Genomic DNA, 8,624 nt, shown 5'->3' with positions numbered 1-8,624 from the left:
AGATAATAATCTACAATAATTCTTTATTTTCTGACTACCAGGACTCTTGACATTAATTCAAGATTTACCAATAACAACTAATATCCCACATGCCTTTGACTATGCTACAGTTTAATTGAATGGTTTTTTTAGTTTTTATTAGCCTGATGTAAAAGTAACTATGGTTTCCAACCCTGAACTTTAAATCATTATAACTAGGTGCAAACACATCTTTATTAATCAAAATAGGAACTATTACAATCAATACATTTTTGCCAGTGAGAAATAAGTTTGTTTATTTCTGTAGGGTAAAAATCATGCTTTGTGATTCAATGTCTTGGAAAGTATTTTCTTCATCCTGCTGGTTGTGGAAGTGTTTTTCTTGCAAAAAGTTGTCAAGATGCGTGAAGTGGTAGATGGTTGGCGAGTGACCAGGTGAATATGGTGGATGAGGCAAAATTTCATGGTCCAATTCATTCAACTTTTGAAGCATTGGTTGTACAATGTGTGGTCAGGTGTTATCATGGAGAAGAATTGGGCCTTTTCTGTTGATCAATGATGGCTGCAGGCATTACAATTTTTGGTGCATCTCATTAATTTGCTGAGTATATTTCTCAGATGTAATGATTTCACTAGGATTCAGAAAGCTTCAGTGGATCAGACTGGCAGCAGACCACCAAATAGTGATCATGAGCCTTTTTTGGTGCAAGCTTGACTTTGGGAAGTGCTTTGGAGCTTCTCTGTCCATCCACTGAGCTGGTCATTGTCAACTGTCACATAAATTCCAGTTTTTGTCATGTGTCACAAAACAGGTTCACTGTTGTTGTGTAGAATAAGAGAAGGTGACATTTCAAAACGATGATTTTTTTTATTTTTGGGCAGTTCATGAGGCACCCACTTATAGAGCCTTTTCACCTTTCCAATTTGCTTCAAATGCCAAACAATCATAGGAGGATCGATGTTGAGTTCTTGGGCAACTTCTTGTGTAGTTGTAAGAGGACCAGTTTCAATGATCCTATCAGCGGTTGTTGTCAATTTCTGATGGCCAGTCACTGTCCTCCTCATCTTCAAGGTTCTGGTCTCATTTTCAAAGTTTCTTTCTTGAACCACCACTGACTGCACTGTATATCTGATGGCAGTTCCTGGGTCAAATGTGTTGTTGATGTTTGCAAGCTGTCTTTGCTGCTTTATGATGTGTTTTGAACTCAAATAAGAAAATTGCTTGAATTTACTTTATGTCTAACATCATTTCCATAGTCTAAAGTATATACAAAATAAACAGCAAGGAATAATTCACTAGCAAAAAACATAGAGCAAGAAATGCACATTAAGATGATATATGTGTGTGTGCATGAAGACACTTTAGTTATGTACGACTCTTTGTGACCCCTATGCACCATAGCCCACCAGGCTCCTCTGTCCCTGGGATTCTCTAGGCAAGAACACCAGGGTGGGTTGCCATACCCTGCTACAGTGGATCTTCCCGACCCAGGGATCAAACCCGCATCTCTTAAGTCTCCTGCATCGGCAGATGGGTTCTTTATCACTAATGCCACCTGGGAAGCAAAATGATGTAAAACATAACCAAATTAATTTAAGAATGTATTCCAATATCAAATGTCAAAGTTCAACAATGCAAAACAACAATTATTTTTGCACCAATATGTACATTGTCTTCTTTCTATTGGGTTTAATTTTGAGTCAACATTTTCATGAAGAATAATAGTCATAATAAAAATTTACAAGTCAATTAGACTTAGTCTTTTAGTGTCCCAAATGTTTTGAAAATATTAAAGGCATGCATATAAAACAACGTTGCTAGACTTTAAACTGGGGAGAACAACATCCTCTATATTTGGGCAAAGCTATGAGAGCAAAAGTATACCTCTGTAGCTCAGTCAGTAAAGAATCTGCCTGCAGTGCAGGAGATCCGGGTTCGATCCCTGGGTCTGGAAGATCCCCTGGAGAAGGAAATGGCAACCCACTCCGGTATCCTTGCCTGGAAAATCTCATGGACAGAAGAGCCTGGTGGGCTGCTGTCCATGGGGTCGCAAAGAGTTGGGCATGACTAGATGACCCACACTCACCCTGGTCCAAACGTTAATTTAAGTGCTTGGGGAAAGAATATGGAAAACAAAACAAAATACAAACATAATGATTTATTGTGACAATTTGTTATATGAGAGTATAAGAACGTTTTATTTTTTTTTATTTTTTTTATAAGAATGTTTTATATCATTAGTCCTGAGATATAGATTTTATTATTAATTTCACATGACAAATGAGGGAACTGAGGTCTGAATAGATGAAGGGACAATTGTCAGTACTTTACTTCCTCATCCTGGTTGCCTGAGACCTGCCTGCACCAAGGCTTCATGAAACACTGCTTGAGACCACAGACCATATATCAGTCATCTTTTACATTCCCTTAGATCTTTACCATTGAGGGTCTTAATAAATACTCAGTTGAATTATTCTGGTTTCAAGAATTGTGTATGACATTAAAGAGCATAATTTCTGAGTTACAGCTTAAGTCATGATACAAAGTGTTCTGATACTAGGGGGAGTTGGTCAGACAAAAGATCTTAAAGAAAAAACTTTATAGTCTAGAATTATATCTACATACTTTAAAGGAATTCTATAGAATTCCTAGGTTATGATCCAAGTTTCTTAGCTGTCTTTCTGTCTTTGTTAATAAAAATGATCTAGGGGTATAAAGGAAATATTGAATAAACTGGGTCAATGTTAGTTTTGTTTTATATTCAATCTAATATTAAAAAATTCAACTGAGAAATGCAGTATTAGCTATGCTTTGAAATATTCTTCTACAAAACAGAAAATGATGAAAAAGTTTCTACGTTTGAATCTGTTTTTCTTTAGGAACTAAGAATTTGATGTTCCCCAAAGGAAAAAAAAAAAAAAAAAACATTCTTTTGGAAAGAAAGACTATTACCCAGGCTCAGAGATGAGATTTAAAAGTCAAGAAAAAACTTTCTGAGATTGTAGTGTTGCAGAGTAAATCGATCTTTAAATCCACTAAAACACTCCTAGAATGCTAAAACACAACGTGTGAGATCACAAGTGATTTGAAAAACACCAATTATTTTTTAATATCCTAAATCACTGGTTTATGAAGTACAAGGAGGAGTTATGGCATGGATTTGAGAATATATAGTGTAAGATAACTTTATTTTTTTTGCTGTACAAAGAAGAAAATGGACAAAGCAAGACTAAACAACGATAAAGCGTCACCAGTTAGACATTAAGAATCTATAAATCTATATGTTTCTATTTTTAAAAATCAACATTAACAACAAAAATTTATGATCATTAAATACATTGGTTTGCATTTGTATTAATGCACTTTATTTCCCAAACTTGTTAATCATTACTGGTGTCTCTCTCAGTGAATTTAAATGGCAACATCAACCCTTAATTTACACATGGTCTCAAAAACTTCCATCAGAAAAGGAGCAAATTGTTCACAAGGATGATATAAATCAAAGCAAGAATTTATATTTGAATAACATGAAATCTGACTAAAATAAGAAATACTTAAATATATGGCTATGTCCTAAATGTCACAAAGCTCAAAAACCCAGTAGAAATACAAATTAAAGAGGTAATTATTAACGTGAAACCAGATAACCTTACTAGTTCATAATATTTTATATTTAATGTAATATATTATAAATGAGATAGTTACTAATGGGATAATGGCTTTTATAGGAAACTTGGTAGTAATTCAGTAGGATGTCAAAGCACCAAAGAGGTCAAATTAATTTTTAAGTTCTTCCATTTATCTTTGGAAAGGATGAGGGGAATTCCAATTATAGAAGTGTTTTGTGAGAACCTAAAGGATGATTTTTTACAAACATGAGACCTTAGGGGAGCATTTATAATGAAGCAACTTGAGATAAATAATAATAGTGACTTATTATAATCATCTGATGTGTATCTGAAGATTTTGGATAGATTACATGGTCAATGCAAGGAAATTATATGTCCTAAAAATGCAATGATAAATGAAAGCCAGTAAATGTTATGACCAAATTAAAACTTTTGGCAATGCATAAGTTATGAATCATAAGATGCTACCTTTGACCCAGAGAATGCAACACTTAATTAGAAGGATTATAAAAACTAGATGGCTAATGAGTTACTTATAAAGTTTCCTTTATGCATAATCCACTTGGCCTTGTGACATTAAGACTCTCAAATGTTCCACATCCCAGTAAAGCAACAGCCCTCTTCTCTCAGAATTTAGTCAGCTTAGGCTTTTCTTAGCTAAGTCCTCTGAATTTGTCCATTGTTCTTGAGCAAGAGTCTACCACTGAAAATAAACCACAAGAAGGAATTTCTCTCAAGATTTTAGTAAAGGATATTCAGGACATTGTAATGATCATAAAGGATGCAGTGGATTTATACTTAATGAGGTAGCATAATTTATAATTATATAAGACTCACCAAGTTATAATAACCATCATTTCAGATAGAAAGAACTAGCAACAAATTTGCTATCTAGCTTCATCTGCTGTTGACTCAGAGACTCAAATGCTAGGAAACTATGGCAGTATTCCATTGACAGCTGATGGTAGTCTGGACAAATGTAATATCAGTGTAAAACACCTTGATTTTTCTGTTCAATTTAAAGGTAGACTTGCAGGGTTTCCTCATGGATTGAATATATAACAAAAAGAAAACAACATCTAAGGATGACTTTATGAGTTTTGATTTAAATACTTGAAGAATGGAATTAATTTATTAATAATTTTATGAGAGTATGGAGTACCAGATTTGGAAGCAAAGATGGGTCAATTTGGCAAATAATAATGTTGAGTTACTTATTAGGTTTTAAGTTATGATATTAACTGGACGGTTGAAAATACAATTCCAGAGTTCAGCAGAGCAATGAAAACTGGAGTTAAAAACTTGAATGTTAGTGGTGTATGCATGGAAGTTAAAGCATGAGACCAACAAGAGAATGAGTTTGGATAGAGGAAATAAGTTTCAGGATTTAGTTCTGTCATGCTGGAATTTAGAAATTGGGAAGATGGGGAAATCAGTAAAGGAACCTAAGATGCAACAACTAATTAGGTAGATATCAATAGAACCAAGATGTTAGTGCCTGAAAACCAAATGAAGAAAATGTTTCAAGGGGATGTGAATAATTACCTATGTCAAATGCTGAGCAAAGGACCAAGTATTGAAGAATATAGAGATATTGTTCTGGGTAAAAATAAATTTTGCAGAGTAGCAAAGGAGAAAACATATTAGGGTGGAATCTCCAGAAACTATGAAGAGAAGGTTTACAGACAATGGGTATCAAATAGTACTGCAATTTTGGATTCCCTTTTGGCTCAGATGATAAAGAATCTGCCTGCAATGTGGGAGACCCAGGTTCCATCCCTGGATCAGGAAGATCCCCTTGAGAAGGGCATGGCAACCCACTCCAGTATTCTTACCTGGAGAATCCCATGGACAGAGGAGCCTGGCAGGCTGCCATCCATGGGATCCCAAGGAGTCACACATAACTGAGTGATTAACACTAACAGTTTTGCTCAGAGGGACCATCTTGAGATGGTTGTATGATAAGGAAAGGTATTCTGTGTTCAGAAAATAATTGTACCATAGTTGCATAGAAGGAAAATTAATTATCAGAAAGAGGAAAATTGTGTAGAAGAAGTAGGAAAACTGGTGGAGTAATGTCCCTGAAAGATCTAGGGTCTACTCCATGAGGGGAAGTCTTGATGTTTCTGATGAAGACTCCTCCACAGCCTGCGCTGACTCATCTCCATAGCAGCCAGAGGGCTCCTGTATCACACAGATCATGATACATGTACAGTCAGCAACTCCCCAGGGGCTTTCCATCTCGTTCAAAGTAGAAGCCTGAGACATTACGAAGGACCACAAGGGAGCTGCCTAATTTGGCCCCATCATCTCTCTGCCTCCCTCTGTTCCCAGTGTCCCTTGGCTCAGGACACCACAGTCATACAGAACCCCTTATCCTTTCTTGAACACATCTGGCAGCTGAGCTTTTCTACCTGCAACGCTGTGCTCATAAACACTATGCTGAGCTGCATAGCATGCCCTCTCTTTTTCTTTAGATTTGTTTGGATGACACCTGCTTGGTGAGGCCCTACCTGGCCAGGCTATTGAAAATGGCAATCTGTATCTCCCTGCCCTCCATATATACTTTTTTCCATAGCACTTATCACCATATGACATGTGTGTTTTATTTACTTTGTGACTGCCTTGCCACACTAGAAGGTCAGTTCTAGGAAGAAAAGCCTTTTTGTCTACTGTTCACTGTTGTGCCTTCAGCACCTAAAACAGCCTGTTGCATATTAGATGCTCATGATGCTAATAAAAATAAAGAAAATGTGATAGTTTAGAGCTTAACTTCAAACACAGGCTGCCCAGTCCTTTAAAACTTCTGAACTTAATTAAGGGGAAAAAAAATCCTAAAACACTACATACTTGGTAACAGTGCTTAAATACTACATAACTGTGTACATTTTAGAGTATTTTTCCACTTATACATTTCTTTATAAAAGACCAAAATAAATTGTGGTGACTGGAACATTTGTGAAGTCTTACTAAAGAAAGATACATTTCATATCTTGTAATAGGAAGAAATCATGCCTTCCAGAAGATTCCTTTACTGTAATGCCAAGTACAATTAAACATTACTGGATAAGAAAGAATATTTTTAAAAAAATCTTCTTGTAAATTGTATGGATCTCAAGGTAAATCACAATGTTTTCAATTCAATGCTCTGGTTTGTTCTCCTGTCAGGAAAACCTAAGAAACAAAAGCTAAGTCATTTGATTAAATTCCACTGTTAGTCTCTACCATGCTTTCTGAACATCCAGTCAAAAAATTCCTCTTACTTTTTATTGCTATTATGAATGACAGCTACTATTTACTGGTGTTTATTTTGCAGGTACTGTCCTCTGGTTTTAAGCACTAATGAATAACTTAATCTCACAACAGTTCTATGAACTATGTTGTACTAACCATTATTCTGATATTTTTAATGCTCGTTTATTAATTTGGCTGTGGAAGTGACCTTATGTGCAGCACACTGGATCTTCATTTTGTCATGTGAGTTCAGACTCTTTTGTTATGGCACACGGACTGTCTATTTGTGCACAGGCTTAGTTGCCCTGTGGCATGCAGGATCTTAGTTCCCTGGCCAGGGATAGAACCCATGTCCCCTGCATTGCAAGGCAGATTCTTAACCACTGGACCACCAGGGATGTCCCTATTCTGATTTTTAATAGGAGGAGACTGATTAAGAGACTATAGAACTTACATAACTTGCCTGGGATCACACTTCTTATCTGTGGTAGATGTGGAGTTCAAACCAAGAAGGTTGCCTCCAGGATACATGCCCTGGACCACTGTGCTCAGCTATCCCAGGGGCTTCCGGATCAGCCACAAACCTTAGGTGTCCTAGAATCAGGCTGCTGCTGCAAGCTGGAAATATCCTTGGAAAGTTCATGGGCATTGCAGTTTAGGCTGCAATAATGAATTACCATCAGCTGACCAGCTTATAAAGAGCAGAAGTTGATTTCTCACAATTCTGGAGAATGAATGATCAGGGCACATGATCAGGTTCTGGAGAAAGCTTTCTTCTGGGCTACAGATGGCTGACTTCTCAATGCATCCTCATATATCTGAAAAGCGAGCTCTCTGGGGTCTCTCGTATAAGGGCTTTAATTCCTAATGGATTAGCGTGACTTTTTACCTCAGGACCCAATTATCTCCCAAACTCCCCATTTTCCAATATATTCACACTGGTGGGTAGAATTTCAACATACAGATTTGGGGAGGACAGGAACATTCAGTTCATACAGGGAATGTCTTTGTCTCCAAAGAGCTTATGAAGAACATACTTGAAAGCAATATGACAGTAGAAAAGAAGTTGTTTCCCTCAAACACACATTCAGTATAACAGCAATTAGATTCCAAAAGATGCCACTACCATCTAGGCTAGCTGGTAGTGAGCAGTGCTGGTTTAGTTGCTAAGCTGTGTCCAACTCTTTTGTGACGCCATGGACTGTAACCCACCAGGCTCCTCTGTCCGTGGGATTTTCCAGGCAAGAATACTGGAGGAGGTAACCATTCCCTTATCCAGGGGATCTTCCCAACCTAGGGATCTAACTCAAGCCTCCTGCATTGCAGGCAGATTATTTATGGCTGAGCTACCAGGGAAGCCCTAGGCTAACCGGATTGACATGTATGGTCAATTAACATATATTGGTTATATATTGGTCAATTAACATATGTTGGTTATGACCATATACCCCTATATGTCAGCTTGATTATCTTTCGATATTTACATAAAATGTTAAATACTTAAAATTTGTTAAATGAATTTTAAAGAGAATAAACAGAATCTACTATAAAGCAATACTGAAACAAGTGTCTGAATATACAGTTTTGTCAGTTTGATTACACCTCTTTACATATGCCAAACTGTTTGTCCATACAGTTGATATGTTAAAGCATATTTCTATATTCCTTTTTTTCCTGAGGATTAAAATAGAGTTTTCCCTCCAATTCATTCTTGCGAATGGGAGAAATGTTCATCAGACACATCAGTTTTTGCGATTTTTTACTAGCCTTTCATTATCTGT

This window comes from Dama dama, chromosome 31 (assembly GCF_033118175.1).
Source record: "Dama dama isolate Ldn47 chromosome 31, ASM3311817v1, whole genome shotgun sequence".
Lineage (NCBI taxonomy): Eukaryota > Metazoa > Chordata > Mammalia > Artiodactyla > Cervidae > Dama > Dama dama.
Note: the sequence above shows the minus strand (reverse complement) of the source record.